Here is a 22,924-nt window from a genome sequence, read left to right on the forward strand (position 1 = left end):
ACCCCCAGCACAGTGATTTCAATTTAGTCCATTTTGAGAAAGGGCAATAACCAACCATTTGTCTCCCCTCTTAGAGTACATGAGAGTAGGGATTATCTCATTCTTTTTGTTTGTATGCACAGAGTTAGTCTACAGCTTAGAACATTATAGGTGCTTAATAAATGCTTATTGATTAATTGATTGAAAAAATTAAAATATGCAGGGTACTGATAGGACAAACACTGTTTTTGTAGCATAGAAATAATTTATCTCAAAATCTTGTTAGCAAAAATAATTATAAAAATTAGAAGCTACTTACATGGCCTGCTTTCTCCCCAAAGATGATGGTCTGCATATTCAAACTGTCTTGCTTCATACTCCCAGCCTCCCTAGCAGCCTTATGGTATCCTACCAGGAGTGGCTTAGAGTCTCTGTCTCTACCAAAACAGGTTGATATCCCAAGTTCTTTCTATTCTTCTTTTAACTGAATTTCTCTTTAAAAGTTGACTGGAGGGCATATTTCACAAAACTTTCAGTGCCAAAAGTATTAGTTATTCTTCCTATTGAATTGACTCATTTATGTACCAAAACAGAACTTGTTCTTGTGTTCATTCTTCGTTGCTGAAGAAGACCATGCCATCAGAAAAATGATGACATGACTTGCATTTGACTTTGTCTTGAGTGAGGGAGGTCTGTGCAAGGTCACCAACCTCACTTCTCCTCCAGAACCATGTGGATCCAGTGACCAGATATTCATCAGGATGACTAGAGACCATCAGGATGACTGGATGCAATGGGAGACCTTGGCTTCTTTTGGCCAATGTCTAAGTAGGTACTCACTTAGGGTGAGTTAATACCCATTCATTGAATAGGCCTCTTTAAGAAGAAGGACATGGGCCCTTTAAATGAGGCAAAGAAAAAGAAAGACATGAGACTTGGAGAGAAACAACAGTTTCTATTGATAATCACTCCTAAGCAAGGAGGGTCCAAAAAAATAACCCTTAGGCAGGAGCCCAGTGTTGTCTGAGCTTCAGAATGCAATAGGTTTAAGGCTTTGGGAAGGGAAAGGAAAGGAAAGGAAAGGTTTATTAAAGGAAGGAATGACTATTTGGATGTAAAGTAATAAAATTTCCAAAGTCGACTCAAAGCCTAGTGAGGAAGGAATACTCCTAAGAATTTCAGCATAAGGGTCCACCCGCATACACACAAAAAAATGTTCATTTGCCTTTTAAAAGTTTTTTTTTTATTAATATCAAACTAATGGAAACCAAAAATACTGCTTTATCAAATATAACTGAGTCTTTATTCTCAAGACTCAGGACATTCATGTGCAACCTGAGGGAATGGGTCCAAGAGGGAGGATTCTTCTACTATCACAGTAAAACTCTTGCTCAGTTGTGTCTTATTCTTCATGACCCTATTTGGGATTTGCTGTTTATTGCTGTTTGCCATTTCCTTCTCCAGCTCATTTTACAAATGAGGAACTAAGGCAAACAGGGCTAAGTGATTTGCCCAGGGACACATGGCTAGTAAGTGTCTGAGGCCAGACTGGAACTCAGGAAGATGAGTTTTCTTTACTCCAGGTTTGGCACCCAATTCACCGTACCTTCTAGATGCCTGCATTTTGATATAACTTTCAACATTTTTTTAAAAATGTATTTCATTCCTAGAGGGAAATCCCACTGAGGAAACACCCCTACAATGGCAGAAAAGCACTTGCTCTTTATTGCCTCATAGTAGTGCCTGAGGCCCAGAGAAATGACGTGACTTGCTCAGGGTCACATAACCAGTATGGGTCAGAGTTAGAATCTGACCCCAGGGCTTCTTAAATCAGGCCAACTCTCTATTCAACCTGCAAAGCTCTCTCTCACCTTCAATATATAAAGCATTAAGTATTTTAAAAGTTACAGTTTATATATGAGGTAAATTTAAGAAGCACGCCAAGGTTGTCAGATTGTCCCCATGTTGCCAGATTCAGTTTATACAATTTACATACAAATTTGTCACCTTGATCTATGACAATCATCAGCAATTCCCCAGCAGACTCAAATGCACAATGATAATGAAATGAAAACATTTACAAGTTTACCACAAGGAGAAACTCTAATGCTTTTTAATATCAGATTCCTCACTTTATCTACCAAAATTTATTGCCAAATATGGATCACAGGAAACCTCACTTAATCAGAATTGCCATGGCACGTTACTATTTTGAGACAGAAACATGACCAGAAAGGGAGCTATTATGAGAGATTGGATTTAAAAAAAAGTCTTTCATGGTATGTGTGTTTAGGGACTGAATCTGCTAATTTTATTCCTAAATATATCCTCTACATAAGTAACCCCTACATATCCTCTTACAACTACATCTTTGGCATCCTTTAATTCATTCAACAAAAATTATAATGCCTATTATATGTGAAGCCCTGTGTCCAATAATAGGGAAAACCTATCGAGACAGAATTCGACCTGTTCTTATTGAACCAGTGGTCTTAGAGGGGAATATTCTCTAGCAGAAAAATACAAATAAAATGGTATGTGGGGCATAGAGAGGAAAAGCTCATTACTGATTGGAGGCATCAGGGAAAGATTCTTAAAAGAGGCAGCATTTGAGCTATTAGTAAACTACTTCTATCTTTTTGCTGACATTTTCCCCAATCATATTGGGCAATGATTTTAACTTCTCCTAAGCCTTATACTTCACCATTAGCTACTGTCACAACAAATAATTAATGTGTTGTGCAGTATTATACAGTTGCCAAATTAAGTCAATAAAATGAATTTGAGCCATGATGAAAGCAATCATTAACTATAGATGGACTTGAATATCGCACTGAGATAATAGATTTTGCCAGGAAACAATTTACTTTAGGGGTGGGGAGAGGAAAGACCTTGAGATTTATAAAATTCTTATTTAAATCTACCTTTAAAATGATAGAAAGAGTTCCTTTCCCAGAATATTCATGTGAAATATTTTCTAATTAAGGGAATTGTTTTGTTTGTCTCAAGTGAATTATTTTTCAATTAGAAGAGGTGAGACCAAGGGCAAAACTAACTTCCCTTTCCTTCGATCAGTGATAAATCTCTCCACCTACCCTTGAAGCAACTTTGTGGGAAGTGCAGGGCATCATGAGGATGATGAGTTAAAGGTGAACAGAGCTCTTTCAACAAAAGTGTTTTCCAATACCACATGACACATTAGTGACTAGAGCTAGAAACAGGACTGTGGATGCCCAGCCGTTCCTCAGCAAATCTAACCACAATGCCTCCCTCCTCACCCATTTCCCAATCATTTCCAAATGCATAAAATTTAAGCACTTCATACACACTTCTCATAGACAGAGATGATAGAGAGATAGGAAAAATAGATAGGTGAACACAAAGATAGATGAAAAGATAAATAGATTCTAGGTAAATGATCAAGTGAATGGGTAAATTAATAAATGGCTTAGTAAACAAACCAATAGATATCTATCCATAAATTAATTAAATATATAAATGAATATATAATAAACACTATATAAAAATGTAGAGATAGATATATAAACTAATAAATATCTATCTAGCTATAAATTAGTTGATAAATAGGTAAAAGAAAAAGACAGATAAATAAATGCTTTTTCCTGTAGAAACATTTATGAAATTCCCAACCCTTGACTAAAAGAATAGTGATTTATAACTACTTAAGATCTTATACATCACAACAATATGTGTTTCAATTCAGGTCTTGAGGTGAGGTATAGCAGGGTAGAATACAAGGCCTTCTGAGGAATGGCTTCAATTTAATTCCATTTTATTTGAAAAGATATAGACCTAGACTCTAGTTTTAGTACTGCACAGCCTTGCTACATAATCTTAAGTAATCCATATTACCACTCTACCTCTCTGTTTCTTCCACTATAAAAGGATAAATTAAACAAAATGTTCTCAAAAATTTCCTCCAAATCTCTCTTTGAATCTATGATCCTATTCAATTCTCCTTATTCACTCTCCAACCTTGCTTCTTGTCCCCTATCCTCCCTTTTACTTTCCATCCTCTCCTCTGGTATTTGCAGGAAATGGCTAGAAAAGAAAGGAAGGACCATTAAGAAGGTAGAAAGAATGCTGACTCTGGAGTCAAAAATTCTGGGTTCAAATCCTACCTGTAATATATATTAGTTGTGTGATCTTGGGTAAATCATTTGGAAAATGAAGGACAAACACAACCTGTGAGTAGACCAAGTTGCCTGATTGGGTCCCCAGCTAGCTGAGTAACTCAGCTCATCCTCTCCCTCTTCCCTTCCTTCTCATCTCCTAAGGAAGGGAAATTTGGTTGGCCAGAGGTTGCCCATTTAACTTGGAATTTACTAGCTAGACTTTTCCTTCCTTCCTTCCTTCCTTCCTTCCTTCCTTCCTTCCTTCCTTCCTTCCTTCCTTCCTTCCTTCCTTCTTTCCTTCCTTATTTCTTTCCTTCCTTCCTTCCTTCCTTCCTTCCTTCCTTCCTTCCTTCCTTCCTTTCTTCCTTCTTTCCTTCCTTATTTCCTTCCTTCCTTCCTTCCTTATTTCCTTCCTTGCTTCTTTCTTTCTTGTCTTTGCTAAAACCTTAAACACAGTGTACTCTGAAACCCATAGACTGGACAACAATAGGTCCCTGCCCAAGCTCCACTTAATGACTGTTTTCTGGACCTTTCTGGCTTACAGTGATTATAAATAGTAACTGTTTCTATCCTGGTCACTGGATTCAGATGATTCTGGAGGAGAAGTGAGGCTGGTGACCTGCACAGCCCTCCCTCACTCAAAACAAAGTCAAGTGCAAGTCATGTCATCATTTCTCTGATGGCGTGGTCTTCTGCAGCAATGAAGGGCAAACACACACACATGATTTGGTTATTTTTTTTTCTTTTGCTCATGAAAGGGGCCATTCCCTGCATACTTCTTAAACAGACCTATTCAATGAATGGGTGTTATCTCACCCTGAATGAATACCTGAAAACACCTTGGCCTAAAGGGCTCAAGATCTCCCAGTGCATCCTGGGTCATCTCCACTCATCCTGATGAATACCTGGTCACTGAATCCAGATGACTCAGGAGGAGAAAGTGAGACTGGTGACCTGCACAGCCCTCCTCACTCAAAACAAACTCAAGTGCAAGTCATGTCATCATTTCTCTGATGTCATGGTCTTCTTTGAAAATGAAGGACAAGGGAGAAGCCAAGACGGCAGAGTAGAAAGATACATGTATGCCAGCTCTGAAGCCACAGCCCATAAAATACCTATAAAGAAGAACTCCCAACAAATTCTGGAGCAGCAGAAGCCACAGAATGGAGTAGAGGAGATATCTGTTCCAGAGAGACCTGAAAAACTGACCCAAAAGGTCCGTTGCACACCTGACCTGGAGCGGAACCCAGCCCTGCCTTGGCCATGCAGCACCGAGGGGAACAGATTCAAGCAGGTTTCAGGGGTAGAATCTCCAGAAGCTGCTCAGGTCCTTCCACCCACAGGTGCCAAAGGTCAGTGAGAGAGTCTTTTTGGGTGGCCCAGAGGGGAGTGGGGCATCCTCATAATTCAGGACCCCTCGGGAGGTAGCCACAGAGGCGGCAGCAGACAGGGGCTGCCAAAGCAGGCAGGAGCTCAGATCCATTGCTGAAGGTCTCCACATAAACCCCCTGAGGGAACTGAACCCCGTGTGGTTGCCCTGCCCCCACCTGAGCACCTGAACTTAATCTCACACTGAATAGCAGCCCCATCCTGCCAAAGCCCTAAGGCTGGGAAGCAGCATTTGAATCTCAGACCCCAAGCACTAGCTGGCCAGAACTGGAGGCCAGGTGGGTGTGGAGAGGACACTCAGAATTCAGGGGAAAATGCCCAGAAAAGGGGGGAAAAAAGTAAGACCATAGAAGATTACTTTCTTAGTGAGCAGATATCTCCTCCCTTCCTTTCAGGTGAGGAAGAACAATGCTGACCATCAGGGAAAGATATAGAAATCAAGGCTTTTGTATCCCAAACATCCAAAATAAATATACCATGGGCTCAGGCCATGGAAGAGCTCAAAAAGGACTTTGAAAAGCAAGTTAGAGAGGTGGAGGAAAAACTGGGAAGAGAAATGAGAGAGATGCAAGAAAAGCATGAAAAGCAGGTCAACACCTTGCTAAAGGAGACCCAAAAAAATACTGAAGAAAATAACACCTTGAAAAATAGGCTAACTCAATTGGCAAAAGAGGTTCAAAAAGCCAATGAGGAGAAGAATGCTTTCAAAAGCAGAATTAGCCAAATGGAAAAGGAGATTCAAAAGCTCACTGAAGAAAATAGTTCTTCAAAAATTAGAATGGAATAGATGGAGGCTAATGACTTTATGAGAAACCAAGAAATCACAAAACAAAATCAAAAGAATGAAAAAAATGGAAGGTAATGTGAAATATCTCATTGGAAAAACAACTGACCTGGAAAATAGATCCAGGAGAAACAATTTAAAAATTATGGGACTACCTGAAAGCCATGATCAAAAAAAAGAGCCCAGACATCATCTTTCATGAAATTATCAAGGAAAATTGCCCTGAGATTCTAGAAACAGAGGGCAAAATAAGTATTCAAGGAATCCACCAATCACCTCCTGAAAGATATCCAAAAAGGGAAACTCCTAGGAACATTGTGGCCAAATTCCAGAGTTCCCTGGTCAAGGAGAAAATATTGCAAGCAGCTAGAAAGAAACAATTCAAATATTGTGGAAATACAATCAGGATAACACAAGATCTAGCAGCTTCTACATTAAGGGATCGAAGGGCATGGAATAGGATATTCCAGAAGTCAAAGGAACTAGGACTAAAACTAAGAATCACCTACCCAGCAAAACTGAGTATAATAACTTCAGGGGAAAAAATGGTCTTTCAATGAAATAGAGGACTTTCAAGCATTCTTGATGAAAAGACCAGAGCTGAAAAGAAAATTTGACTTTCAAACACAAGAATGAAGAGAAGCATGAAAAGGTAAACAGCAAAGAGAAGTCACAAGGGACTTAGTAAAGTTGAACTGCTTATATTCTTACATGGAAAGACAATATTTGTAACTCTTGAAACTTTTCAGTATCTGGGTAGTGGGTAGGATTACACACACACACACACACACACAGCACAGCACAGCACAGAGTGAATTGAACAGGATGGGATCATATCTTTAAAAAATGAAATTAAGGGGTGAGAGAGAAATATATTGGGAGGAGAAAGGGAGAAATGGAATGGGGCAAATTATCTCTCCTAAAAGAGGCAAGCAAAAGACTTTTTAGTGGAGGGAAAAAGAGGGGAGGTGAGAGAAAAACATGAAGTTTATTCTCATCACATTCAACTGAAGGAAGGAATAAAATACACACTCATTTTGGTATGAAAACCTATGTTATAATACAGGAAAGTGGGGGACAAGAGGATAAGCAGGGTGGTGGGGATGATGGAAGGGAGGGCAATGGGAGGAGGGAGAAACTTGAAGTCAACAGTTTTGGGGAGGGATAGGATCAAAAGAGAGAATAGCATAAATGGGGGGGCAGGATAGGACAGAGGGAAATATAGTTAGTCTTACACAACACGACTATTATGGAAATCATTTGCAAAACTACACAGATATGGCCTATATTGAATTGCTTGCCTTCCAAAGGGAATGGGTGGGGAGGGAGGCATGAAAAGGAGTTGGAACTCAAAGTTTTAGGAACAACTGTCAAGTACTGTTCTTGCTACTAGGAAATAAGAAATACAGGTAATGGGGTATAGAAAGTTATCTGGCCCTACAGGACAAAAGAGAAGATGGGGACAAGGGAAGGGAGGGATGATAGAAGAGAGGACAGATTGATGATACGGGCAATTAGAATGCTCGGTGTTTTGGGGTGGGGGGAGGGGAAAAATGGGGAGAAAATTTGGAACCCAAAATTTTGTGAAAATGAATGTTAAAAGTTAAATAAATAAATTTTAAAAATAAAATAAAAAAAAGAAAACGAAGGATGAACACAACCCTCTCCTGGACCTCAGATTTTTTGTTCTGTTTTGTTTTCTACACACAAAATTAGGGAGATGGAATAAGAGGTTCTAAGGTAAATCCAAGCTTTAGACATAGAAGAATATGAATCATTTCTATCTACCTCAAGCCTTCCAGAACCATAAAGCATTGTCCTAACTTTCAAAAAATGTCCTAAAATAACAACAGCATATTTAATCTTCCCACCCATAGTTTGCACATCAGTCTTACATAATCTCTGGTTAACCTTCCTAATTTTCCTGCAAATGGGCAAGTAATGCCTACACTTTTATGTATCAGTCCCCACCACCACAGTAGTAATGAAGTGCACTACACATGACCTTTCCTCCCTGGGTTTCCCATTCCATGTTAGAAGTATGGTGTCAAACCAAGAGAATAAGAGAAGCTATAGAGGATGAGACTGCCACAGGTATTTCTAGAATTTCTCTTAACTATATAGTAGTGGCTCCTATAGCTACACTACTCTTTGCTATAACCTTCTCAAAGCAGCAGAAATGCTGAATTAATGTCTGACAAACCAAAGATTCTCTATTGAAACAAGACAGGAATCCAATGGAATGAGACTATCTTTTTTAATATAAAAACCAGTCAAATCTAGATAAAAAGATTAAGTGACCCTATATCATTCCTTCATGGGGTTTACTTTATATGGTTTAAATGTCTCCTTCTTGGACACACCCTACCCAAGATTCCACATCTTCCTCTTGAAATATACAGGCAAAGCATTTCTTTTTTTGTTTTTGTTTTTTTTTTAATTTTCATTTATTTATTTTTAGTTTTCAACATTCATTTCTATAAGCTTTTGAGTTTTAAATTTTCTCCTCCTCCTTCCTCACCCTCCCCTGTCCACAAGACAGTGTGCAATCTGATATAGGATCTACACATACATTCATATTAAACATATTTCACATTACTCATGTTGTGAAGAAGAATTAGAACCAATGGAAGGAACCACAAGAAAGAAGAAACAAAATAAAACCAAGAAAAGAAAGGAAATCATATGCTTTGATCTGTATTCAGACTCATAATTCTTTCTCTGGATGTGAATGGCATTTTCCATCATGAGTCTTTTGAAGTTGTCTTAGATCCTTGCATTGCTAAGAAGAGCCAAGTCTATGAAAATCAGTCATCACAAAATGTAGCTGTTACTGTGTGCAAGGTTCTCCTGGTTTTGCTCACTTTACTCAGCATCAGTTCATATAAATCTTTCCAGGTTTTTCTGAAGTCCACTTGTTAATCATTTCTGATAGCACCATTTCTTTACATATGATCCTCATCCTATTTTAAAATGGCCATCTTTCTTGCATATCTTTATTTTTCTTTTAAACTAGACCTGCAATTTCCTTAGTGCAGGGATTTGCTGTTCTGGAATGGATCGGATCTTGACATTGGAGTGAAATAAGAATCGCATTAGTCTTTCAAAGGTCAACAAAAGAAGATTTATTTAGCCATAGCAGGGGAAGCATATTCAAAAAAGATACTCACTGAGAAGGGGCCAAGCTGATATGGTTGAGTGAACCTGCCTTGCCTGAGCTAACTATCGGCTCCTCATGGTTGTTTTGTCCTTGGAAAAATCAGGAAGTTATTTCAACAGCCTGAGTCTTTGGTCCTATGAGCCAATCAAATCTTGAAAATAGTTTTAATACAGGATTTCTAAAGGAAGAGCTAACCTAACTTGAATAGGTAAAGGGGTTAGACTATGTCATCCACTACAACTAGGGATGAGAAAACTCCTTCCAGTAATGAATGCTTTCTCACCTGCTATGAAATGTTAAATGTTGAAGAAATACTTAGGGTATAGAGAGTTTAAGTGATTTGCCCAGTATCTGAACTTGAACCCAGGTTTCCCTGACTTTGAAACTGGTTCTACAGTATAAAGTGCAATGACTAATGACTTGGAGAAACTGAATTCATATCCTGCCTCTGACATTTCCTATCTAGGTGATTCCCTGGGTTTCAGTTTTCACATCTGAAAAAGGAAGGGATTGAACAAGATATAGCCTTTGAGATCCCATGATCCTATCCACAATGTCTGCCCTTCCAAAGTACTGCAAACCCTCTTTGCAAAATATTAGAATAAATTAATTCAGGCCAATGATACCATGTGTTTGATTTTAAAAAAAAACTCTCTCTCTCTCTCTCTCTCTCTCTCTCTCTCTCTCTCTCTCTCTCTCTCTCTCTCTCTCTCTCTTTCTCTCTCATCTCTTTCTCTCTCTTCATACATATACATATATAGATACCAATTTTTTGTCCTTGATTTTGAAAAAATCTGTATCTATGTTTTTTAATCAAGAATATATATGTGCATATATATACATATAATGAACTTTAAACATATATATCTATATAACTATATACGTGTATATATGCACCTATGTACATAATTAATTTTTACATATTATATATACATGCATACGTATTCCCAGAACATGTTCAGTAATTGCATCTGAATATTATTTAGGCTTGTTTTGCCCCTGCGATACCAAGAACGATCACACTCTAAAACTACCCTACAGATAAACTGAGATTGAGGAGCCAAAGGAAGTCTCGTTGTGAGTGGCAGGAACCTCCCAAACTGTCTAGATGTAGCCTCCTAAAGCATCAGTATTCACACCACAAACACCAATTTGATAGGCGCACCAACACATAGGAGAGGCCTCCCTACAGTGTTGACAAATCCAATTGGCACAGCTTCTGTGAAAAAATAATGAAAGCTTTAAAAAGAGGCAGAGGAAAAGTCTGTAATGGTAGCGTTTGGGGTTTATTACCTACCAATAAAAATAATCACCTGCTCTGCCTGAAATGCTGTGGCTGACAGGGCCATAAAGCCTCCATATGGCTTTGCACTGTGAAGTCTAATTGAGTGTTGTCCAGAGAGTGAATGTAAAGTCTTGCCTGTTCAACGTGGTTTGTAAGAGAATCTGCTGTGATTCATCAGAGAAAATGCTCCCATCTATTAGCCAGTGTTTGCTCAGGAGTCATGCAGAAGATATATAAGTATATACATGTATAAATACACATATGAACAAGTGTGGTAAGTACTATCCCTGGGATAATTTTAAAACAGCCCTTTGTGCAGGGCTCTTTACCTAGGTGGATTAGTGGATGGTGTTGGACTGGGAGTCAGGAGCTATTGGGAGTTCCAATAGGGCCCCAAACATTGACTAGCTGTGGTAACTCCAGGCAAGTCACTTAACCCCTCAGCCTCAATTTCCCCATTTGTAAAAAATGGATAATAGTATCCTCCTCCCTCATAGGATTGCTATGAAGATTAAGAAAGATAACATATGAAAAGTGCTTTGTAAATCTTAAAGCACCACATCCTAGGGAAGAAAATCTGGGGTCCAATAATGCTTATTTTTTTGTTTTCATAATTATATTTGATTTATTTTTAAATCTTTTATATTTTATTTTATGCATTTAACAGCATTATTCTGAACAGGGATTCATCGATTCCACTAGACTGTCAAAGTAGCCCACTGCACAAAAGAGTTTTAGAGGAAAACATATTTTCCAACTCAGAATGGGAGGGCAGTGGAGCCCCAATTTGGTCCTGTGCACATAGAAAATGGATTAATAGCCAAATACTCAAACATGTTATATGTGTACCTGTGCAGGGACTTAATGGGGAAAGGACTTTCTGTCATCTTTATGCCCACTTGGTCCCAGACCAGCACAGTGGTTAAAGCTTTATGGTAAATTAATGAGTTGCATGACAACAGAATTAACATTTAGCAGCATATAGGACCATATGAGACGTGTGCTAGTAAATGTTTAACAACAGACTCTCAAAAAAAACTTATCCGCCACATATTTTAAAATTTAACCTGCATTATTAACATTTCTCCATCACTTTCTTAAGTCTAAACAATTAGTAAAACAATCAAACCCTGATTTGTAGCATTTGCTGATTTCAGTGTTTACACTGAAAATTTAACAACTGGTTCACCTAAACTAGGCTTGAACTGCCTCCAGCACAGTCCTGGACCATATGTAAGAGCTTTTGGGGGTTTTTTGTTTTGTTTTCTTTCCTAAAGGGACTCCAGGAGGAGTTCATGTGACACATAAAAATATCCCACCTCATGAATGAATGATCACAGACCTAGAAGGAACCTCAGAGGTGCTCTAGTTCAACTCTTTTATTTTATAGATAAAGGAATAGATGCCTGGCAGGGGGAGGGGGAATATAAGTGACTTATCTAAGGTCACACAGGTATCAAGCATTGGAGGTGAGAGCTGACCAAGATCCTTTGCTCCAGCATCAGTATTCTTTCTGCTCTACCATGCTTCCTCTTAATCTATCTATGTTTGAGAAGGAAAGAGAAATGTGGGTTACTGACTTCTTGAATTGGGCAATGTCTCCCCAAGTCCGAGTGCAGTCAAGACTGTAACAGAACTCCTAATTGTCCCATTGCCACACTCTCAATCAGTCAAGGATGGGGACAGTCTTCATCTATTTTCTTCATGGAAGAGAATTTGCTTTTCTCCTGATCTGAGTTATGAAGATTCTCTTACCTTCTTCTCTTAATCATCTTCTCACACCAGTAATGGTGTAACTACAAGCAAGAGCTGATATTGTTTTTAAAATAGTCTGTCTTTTGTCCACATAAAGGCAGCCATCTAAGAAGCATCTTACAATACTTTAAGGAGGAAATCAAGCCCATGTTTTGTTTTGTTTTTTTCAGTCACCTACATGGGCTTTAGAATGTGTGATTTCATTAGCTTGGACACTATTCACAAATGAAGACTGAAATTTTACCCTTAATGGGTAGGCCACCCAAAAAGTTATCACTCCATTTCCAACTTTTTGGTTGCTAAGCCTTGGTGAACTTAAGCTGCTCCTTAGATAACAGATATACGCTTCCATTCGAGGACTGCATTTAAAGTCTATCTGGTTTGATGAGGCTTTCGAGAGCTTGCACCAAAGATTCATAGACTTGGAGAGTGATGAATGACTTCCAGGGCACAATGAGGCAGCAAAGAAGGACTTATTTTGGGGGAGTTGTGGGGAGTAAGTGGAGAGGGATTAGGGAACTGACTCTGAATTTTTATAAATTATTTTGATATGTTTGTGGCTTTATTGTTAAGCAGGAAAAAACAGTTTTAGAATTCTGCTCTTGCCTGACGTTTATTCTGTTAGCACATGAATTTGGGTAGATCAGCCACCATCCTCAATTCTTTGCTCCTCAATAGTAGATCTAGAGATGAAACATGACTTTGGCAGTAATCTAGTTAAACCTTCTCATCTGAGAGATAAGGAAACTTACACCCATGGAGGTTAAATGACGATTTGCCAAAGGTCATACAGGTACAAAATAGAAAAGCTAAGCTAGGAAAACAGCATTCTTTCTAGGGTACCAATACTTACCTAGCTCATAGGGGTTCTATGAGGATAATAGAATTTACATTCACAAAGTACTTTGATACCTACATTGGGAAAATTCTATTTAAAATGTTACTGAAATTCACACTGCATAAAATGTTCCTGTGTCTTATTCTTATGCTAAGTAACAACATCAAATCTGAAAAACACTTTCCCCCAGGGATAAACTGGGTCATCTCAGACAACAAACTATGTAGAAATGGCACAAGAAAACAAGAATTATTGCTTTCACAATCAAATCATTTCCTATTCTGGGTCTTATTTCTTCTCTAAAGTGAGAAAGTAGAACTACATGGTCTCTAAGATACCTTCCAAACCTAAGATTCTATTACTAGGTGAGCTACACCTCACATATAATAGTATTATGGTAAAATCAGGTATATAAAATTAGCAAATTCAGAACAGATCTGTATATTCATTTTATGGTTTTCTGAGACTTATGGTGGGGGAAGAAGAAATTGAGGACAATTCTGCTGCTGAGCCTTCACTGATATATTAAGGAATTCACTATGTTTTAGATATCATGGTCCTCCAAGAAAGTTGCACTTGGGGAAAGCATGAACCAAGAAATAACTAAAGTTCTTGGTATCTCTAGGCAGCCATTCCAAAACTACTGGAGATGGTTCAGAGCAGATTTTATGAACTGATTATCTGGTTTTGTGGTCAGTACAGATAAGATCTTCTAGAATCCTTCCTCAAATCATCTAAGGTAAGCAAGCACTTGAATTATTTTTAAATTTCCTGTCTCTTATCCATATAAAATAGGCATTTAAGAAATACCCAGCTATACTCAAAGTGGAAGACCACTTACACAGCCTTTAAATAATTTTTTTGTTGTTTTAGTCATGTTCAACTCTTCACGACCCCATTTGGCGTTTTCTTGACAAAGATACTGGAGTGGTTCACCATTTGCTCCTCCAGCTCATTTTATACATGAGGAAACTGAGGCAAAGAGGGCTAAGTGATTTGCACAGGGTCACACAGCTAGTAAGTGTCTAAGGCCAGATTGAAACTCTTTCTGACTTTCTGACTCTAGACCTGGCACTCTATCCACCTCACCATGTAACTGCCCTTTAAATAAATATTTTAATAGCTATTATTTTAGTGGCATGGAGCACATCTTCCACTGGTGAAGATCACAGTCCTGTCCACACCTTAGTAGGCCATTGTGAGTTGCTATAGATGAAAATACTAAGCAACAGAGAGATGCACAGACAAATGAATAGACAGAAAGAGAGAAAAGAAAAAGGAAGAAAAGGACTATAGGCACTGAATGAACTGCTCCACCTCTTTATGTTGTACTACATAAACCTAGCTTTGGTCACCTCTATTCCTATTATGACATGGGACATAAAGGGTGTCCAGAGTTGAACATGTCCTATGGCACTTTGTGGCTCCACACTAATGGGTCAGGTAGCTTTAAATACTTTCCATTTATATACCTTGTACAGAGTTTTTATGCCAGGTGAATAGACCTCATTACTCTTTACTGGATCATTTAATGGAAACTTGTTAACTTTTCTCTTTTATGTTCTATAAGGACTGAGGCTAACCCACAGGAAATTAATAGCTCCAAATGCACAGCAATTCCCATATGAAGCTACAGAACATTAAGAATATTTTGAAGGGATAAGTGCCCCAGATAGAGCCTCTGACAAGCTGTTCCTTCAATTAGTGGCCTCACGCTTAGATGGCAGGTGGCATACTGTACTTAGTTCAAAAGGAACATTTAACATTAAGACTAAAGAGATGGAAAACTAGGAGGTGTTTAGATTCATGTTCATCCTTGGCCATGGAGCCCGGAAATTTCACAAGTGAAATATGAACCTGTCTTTGCTCTCAAATAGGTGTCTACCAGCACACACAATAATCTAGACTGACTTTCCCCTACCTCTCAAATGGAATGCTAGTATGAAAAGGTCACCTCTACTAGCCACTTTCTCACAAGACATGGCACTGGGACATTTGAGGGTCTACTGAACGACACTCACTAAGTTTGGAATGACAGGTCTGAGAATCATGGATGCAGATTTCTATCCAATTGGTTGAATTGGACTGAAGCTGAGCAGTTCTTAAAGGTTATTTTTAACTACTTGCTAAAAATTCCTAAAGGAGAAAACATGAAGAACATGTTAGTAGAATAATTCTTCTAATTGCTCCTCAAACTTATTCCAGCCAAGTAGAGTCCAAGCAGCTTCTGGATGCATGGGGAGTCTTATACCTTTTACCCCAAGGATTTAGCACTGGCCCAACCATCAGGTTATGGATCTAAACTAGAAACAGTCACAAAGCCTGATATAGTGTTGGGGTTCCATGGGAAGAAGCAGTAGATGACACTAATAACTAATATTCATGAAGCATTTTACAGAGATAAAACAATTCATATACATTATCTCATGATCTTCAGAACCTAAGGGTAATAGTCTATTTCATTTTGGTCTCCAATTTAGAAAATAAGAATTGAGTTTCAGGAAGATTAACTTTCCCAAGGACACATGATTCATATTAGTGGAACCAGAATTGGAATTTAGATCTTCTGATTTCAACCTCATTTGTCTTTCTTGGATTAAAATTACTACATGAAGATCCAAGAGACCTAAAGTAGATCTTTTGTTATATTTTCTCTGATGTTTTAATAGCCAGAATAAATATCATCGAAAGAATTGGTTCATTTGGAATCTCACTGACTAGATGAAGGTCAATAAAATATTTAAATAACTTTTGGATTAATCGGCTAGAGATTAGAATAAAGCTATCTTCTGTGAAAGAGATAAAGTAGCATTAAGAGATACAGTAATCAGCACTTTATCAAGTCCTGAAAAATTAACTATGTTACTTTTGAGATAATGACTAAAATCAATAGCCAGATAAGATGTTATATAATTTATAATTCATTAATCATTGGTTTAAAATGTTATGAAACCATAATTAATTTCTGACTAAAGGATATTTTGCTTACATAGATTTCATCCTAACAGCACCAGAACCAATTAAAGCTCATGACTAATAGCATTATTCCAAGGGTCCCTGGATCATAATGCAAATTGAATGGTAAGTATTGTGAACTAACCAAACTTGCTTTGTAGGATGTTATGTAGCTTCTGAGTTTAACAGTGTCATTAAGTTCTTTTTGCCTCACCTAAGCAAAAACATTTAGCTGCTTTGGGCCTCAGTTTCCTTAATTGTTAAATGGGTGAGTCAGATTACAGGACCTCGAAGTTCCCTTCTAATTCTTAATCTTTGTCCCTGTGATTCTTACAACAGGGATTCAGTTACCTCGGGGGAGGGCAGAAGAGTTGGGGAGGGAATTCTTCTGAAGATTGGAATTAAAGCAAATCATTTGGCTAGGATTTTCCCATTTCTTTCTAGGGAATAAACAATCAGAAAATAATATGATGTCAATTCTCAGAGAAGAACATGATTGTGAACGTACAGCTTCATATCTATCCTTCATTGAAATTCGTGATAAAAACATTGTCACCAAAATATATGTTGGATGGAACTGACCTGAAAAAAGTAAATATCCCAATATTCATTTCACATCTTCCTTTCCTTTATGACATTTATTTTGTTTTTCAGATTTACTGAATTCAAAGCATTTACTCCAGCCAAATGGAAGAGCTTAGATGAAGCTTGAAATAAACAAATAGAAATTTTACGTAGAGATGGAGAGAGACAGAGACAGAAACAGAGAGAGAGACACACAGAGAGAGAGAGAGAATATACAAATATACCTTTTATATGCAAAAGTATCTTTTTTTCTTAATTAAATTTCCTTACCTAAATAATACTCGACCAGAATTAAGCAACTACAGGAAAGAAGAGACCTGGAAAGTTCTGAGGGATATAAAGAGGCATTCTGAGGGAGAAAAGAGAATGAGACACTTTATGATTGAGGCAGAAGGGGGGAGAAATGAATGAGTGAATGGGGAGGAAAAATATAGAGTAGATTCCTGTTCAAATATAGTTTGAGGTACATGGATTCTAAGATGATCTCTGATTCTGATATTCTTTGAATTCTTTGTGTGACCATGATAACCCAGACTTCTGGGCTAGAAAAGGCAAAACAATGCTAAGAAAGGAAATGTATTGTTCAGTGATTTCAATCATCTCCAACTCTTCATGACTTCATTTGGGTTTTTCTTGGCAAAGGTACGGTAGTGGTTTGCCATTTCCTCATCCAGATCCTTTTACAGATAAGGAATTTGAGGCAGACTGGGTTAAGTGATGGGTCCAGAGTAACATGACTGAGACCAGATCTGAACTCACAAAGATGACTCACTGACTTAAGGTCTGGGACTTTATCCACTGAGGTACCTAGATGCTCTTAAAAATAAATAGAAATAGCAAATAATCATGGCAGGCACACATGGTGACTCATCACGATATAATGGCATGACACCATATTTATATAGTGCCTTTAATGTTTGGAATATGTTTTATATACATTATCTCAAGCGATCTTCAAAAAAAAATCCTGTGAGGTGGATGATGTAGGGATTAACATCCCCACTTTATAAATGAGGAAAATGAAGCTCAGAGGAGTTAAAGCCCTTACCAGTTGTGACTCACTTTGTGAGCTTAAAAGGCAAGACTTGAAAGACAAGTCTTCCTGACTGCAAGTCCAGAAGACTGTCCTTGATGTCCATGACACCAGGCTAAATGGTTCTTTCTTTAAAAAGTAATAATTCAATCTTTCTTTGGAAATATTTTAGATATACATCCCCTATGCGCATGCCTTTGTGTCAGTTTTTCATCCTGTCTTGTCCTCACCACTCTCTATGGCTACATATTTACAAGTAATAAGGAGGACAAGGAGAGAAAATGAGGGGAAAGGAGACCTTTATGGTCAAATATTCGGATAAATTTAATTGTATAATGTCTGTATGGGGGGGTAGAGAGGAAGTATATACACACAGTCCAAGTTACTTTTCCATTTTGTAGATAAACATAAGGAGTATGACTTTTTCAATATTAAATTTACTAAAATATCTAGGCCTTCTGACATCCCAGTAGGCTCAGAGAATTTTATTCGTGAATTTCAGTTGTATACATAGGGCTCTGGAAGAATCCTCTAGTGACTAGCTGTGCCATAGAGCATGAACACCCCTGCTCCTTAGATTATAACCTCTTCCAGTGCAGGGACTGTGTCTACTAACCATGAAAATTATCACAGGCCTAGAAGCCCCAGGCACCAAAAAAATTAGATTGAGTCCAAAAAAGTCATATTCCGGAACATGAGGGAAAAATTCACTAAATTTAAGATCCATAAATTACTGATACTCATTTTATTGAAATGCTGTGGGTTCTGGCATCAATAGGACATTCCAAAGAAGGGAAGACTTAGCCCAGGAGTCAAAGGAGAGCTGGTCAGACTAAGAACAGAAGTCTGAATATGGAAATATTCACTCATGCTCAAGGGAAATGAGTTTGAAGATAGCCCATAATGTGGAGCTCAGTCACTAGGGGGAAAGAAGGAAAAAGAAGTATAAACAAAAAGGCCAAGGTAAGGCCCAGTTATAAGACAGGTGATTGGCCAAGATGCAAATGGAAGTTGGTTACGTAAGTGAAAAATATAAGGTAGTTATTTGGACAACCAGACACAGGGGCACTGGAGTTCAGTGGCAGAAAGTCCAGGCCACAAGGACAGAACATAACAATGATAACTGAAGATAATCTTGTATTTATGGATTGATTTAAATTTTTCAAAGTGATTTCCTCATGACAATTCTGTAAAGAAAGTAGCATAATTCTTGTTTTACAGATGAGGAAACTGAGGCTTAGATAAGCTATGCAATTTGCCCAAAATCATTCAGTAAATGTCAGAGCTAGGAATTAAACCCATGTTAGGAAACTAGTTAATGAAGAGATGAAATATAAGCCAGAGATGAGATCAAAGGAAAACAAGGCAATAATCTATTTGTCATGATAACAAAGCACAGAATTCAGAGCAGAAACAGTAGGGAGATTTTCATCATGCTGAAATAATGAAAGGCTCCTCTAGTACTCCCTATTGCTCAGTGTCTCCAAGTCAGATTGGTGCAAGGGTCTGGGGCAGTGCTATTCCTACAGATAACAATAATTGTAACCATAACTGGCATTTATATAGCACTTACTAAGTGCTTTGGAAAAACTATCTCACTTGATCCTCATAATAAACCTGGCAGTAGGTTCTATTAGTATGCCTATTTTACAGTTGAGGAAACTGAGGCAAACAAAAATGTTAAATGAGTTTCTCAAGGTCACACAGTTGAGGCTAGATTTGAACTCAGGTCTTGCTGAGTCTAGGCCCAGCAGTCAATCTTCTGCACCACCTAACTGACTCATCATCTACACATGTAAGTGAAGTAAACTCAGAGGCTAAAGTGAAAGGGATACAGTGGTGGGAAAAAAATCATGGCATTACAGATGAAACATCATTATGAAATTAATGGGTAGGAGAATAGTTAATTTCTTTAAGACATTTGTGATTCTATCATGAGCCCTTGATCAAGATAAACTGCCATCTGGCTCTTCCAGACATAACGGATACTTAGATAAGTTGATGAAACCAAAATAAAGTTGTTACCTATGGACCCACCTTCTTGAGACTAGACTCTCTGAACTAATCGAGCTAATCAATGAATGACAGACTTCATCTACCACCAGGCCTCTAGTCAAGGGGCTGGTTTAATTGTTGTTGTGTTTGTCCTTTGTTCTCAAAGAGGACCATGACATCAAGATGATGACATGACACTTGCAGTTGACTTTGACTTGAGTGAGGGAGGGCCAACCTTACCTTCTTCTCCTGAGCCTTCTAGGTCCAGTGGCACGATATTCATCAGGATGACTGGAAATGGCCCAGAATGTAATGTGAGACCCTGGCCCTTTCAGGCTTAGGTCTTATCACAATCTTACTTTGAGTGAGACATACCCATTCAATGAATAGGTTTCTTAAGTTACTCAAGGGTTGGCCCCTTTAAAAAAAAATCAGACTGGGAGGGGAAGACCCTCGGAGCTCCTGGATAAATGAGAAACAATTACTGTTTAGTTATTACATCCACTTTGTGCTAGATGAGTGGGAACTTGTTGTCCAGTCTACGAGCTCCAGAGTGAATTGAATTTAAGGCTTGATCTTTGAGCAAGACGTAGATTATATGCTCCACTAGAATGACCTTCAAGAACCCAACGTCACCTCCATCTATCAAGGAGACATTAAAGTAAGATGATCATGCAGGAAGTATGGAAAAGGTTAGTAAAAATATATCAGGGTCAGATTTGCTAAACCTATTCATAAAGTTAGATGCTATCACAGGGCTGAGCATCTTGCACTTAGAAAGAATTCAGGAAATGTTTGGTGATACTGTGGAAGGCATTCATTGTGATTAGTCTTTATATCTCAAAGATGTCTTCACCTCCCAGCTCCTATTCCAATTCTATGTCTGGAAGACAGAATCTGTACTTTTTAAAAAACTATCTGATGAGCATCTCGCACTAGACTGAGCACTGTTATAGACACTCAGTGAAACCTTGAATATGATTGAGTAGTGGACCCTAAGGGGAATTTTTCAAAGGTGCTACAGTTAAACACTGCTTATCTACGTGAGATCATAGGACCAAATAGGCAGGACTGGAAGAGACCTTGGAGGTCACCTAGTAAATTCCCTATTTTACAGATGAGGAAACTGAGGCCCAGGAAAGTTGTGATTTGACCAAGTTTACCCAAGTGGCAAATATCAGAATTAGGATTTAAACCCAGGTTTAAACCCAGATATAGTCTGAAACACTCCATTTGAACTACCACCATTGCATTTTCAGGGGTCAGACCTATGGTTTCAATCATACAGGGAACTTTCAGAGTAGAAACATCCCCAAGGAAACAAATTGACAACAAATCAGGGAGAAATCAATGTTGTCTGCTGTGGTCAAGGGAAACATCACAGGTAAGGTAATTTTTGAACTCAACCTTAAAGGAAGGAGAAGGGATTAACAGGAGGTTGGAAAGGCACTTCTGGGAAGAGGGCTAGGCTGAGTATAGCTACGGAGGTGGGAAGGAACAAAATATATGCTCATAACAGTGGGTAGACATTTGGCTGAAGTGGAGAAGAAAAAATAAATGAATAAACCTTGAGTACGTTATGAACAGTTCCAGTAACACACTCCTAAGCAGTTTATTCTTCTTTGGGATAGGAAGAAAAACGAAATGAGAAAAACAGGACCTTGAAGCTGTTTTGGTTGAATGACATTACTTCAGACCTATCTCAATGAATTTTATGAATTATGATTATTCAAAACTTTTCCACTTGAACAGACACTATTTACATTATTTTTAGACTTGTTCTAAACAAAATGTCCATATGTACAAAATGACATTAAGGATGTCCAACTAGATGTTTTAAAAAAAATTATCAATGGAAGGAGGTGCTGAGCATAATCTTCTGCCCTCAAAAAATAATAAAAAGGAAAAATGATGTGGTTTGTCATTACAGAAAAATGTCTTATCTCTCTGTCTTTGTGTGTGTGTCTCTGTGTGTGTGTCTCTGTCTCACACACGTGTGTGTGTGTGTGTGTGTGTGTGTGTGTGTATTCCTGGCATTTTTTTTTACTGGTAATTCATGGAAACACAAATTCTCAGAAGTTATCTAGTCCAACCCATATCTGTGCAGGAACCCTTCCCTAACTGGTAGGAAGCTTTTCCTTATAACAAACCTAAGCCTACCGATCATCACCTGCCATATGGAATCATTGTTCCTAGTTATAGTTCCCAGGGCCAAGCAAACAAATCTGATTCTTCTTATGCCTCAAAAATTGGTTTTAAAAATCACACTTTGAAGTCTTGGTCACCTGTCATTGTCCCCCTACCTGTCTATATATTCTCTTCTCCAGGTTACAGATCTTCAGTTATTTTATTTAATCTTTATATGGCTTAATTTCAAGCTCCTTTCAGCATCACTATTACCCTACTCTAAGTGAGTTGCAGAGGATATAGCACTGAAACATTAGAGCTGAAAAGTTATATTAGAACATAGTAGGACTATCACATCCTTCATTATAGACATGACCTGTTCCTGTGAGTTTGTTATATTTAGGGGTTCACAGGTCACACTACAAAGATGTATTGAGTTTACACATCATTAAAAGATCTATGTGTTTTTCAAATGAACTGTTTTTCTATCCATGTCTTTTATGTCCTATACTTTCATGCCTGATTTTTTCAATCAAAATATAAAGCTATATTTTTTCTGTATTGAATTTCATCTCATTTAATGCAGTCCATTATATAATCTCTTTTTAGTTTTGGAATTCCAGTCCTTCCATCCAAAATATCAGTTAATTCTTCAAGCTCATGTCATGCACAAACTTGTTAAACAGGCTTTTGAGTATTCAGTTGCCAAATGTTGTTAATAACTCCACAACATCTCTCACATCCATCCTCATTATTCCCACAGTCATTCCCTTAATTCAGATTATCATCATCTCTTGCCTGGATTATTACAATGGTCTCTAATTGGCCTTCCCACCTCATCTACCCCCTTCTCCAATCGATTCATCATCCATGAAACTTTCAAAGTAATTTTCCTTAAACATA

Source organism: Notamacropus eugenii, chromosome 6, assembly GCF_028372415.1.
Source record: "Notamacropus eugenii isolate mMacEug1 chromosome 6, mMacEug1.pri_v2, whole genome shotgun sequence".
NCBI lineage: Eukaryota > Metazoa > Chordata > Mammalia > Diprotodontia > Macropodidae > Notamacropus > Notamacropus eugenii.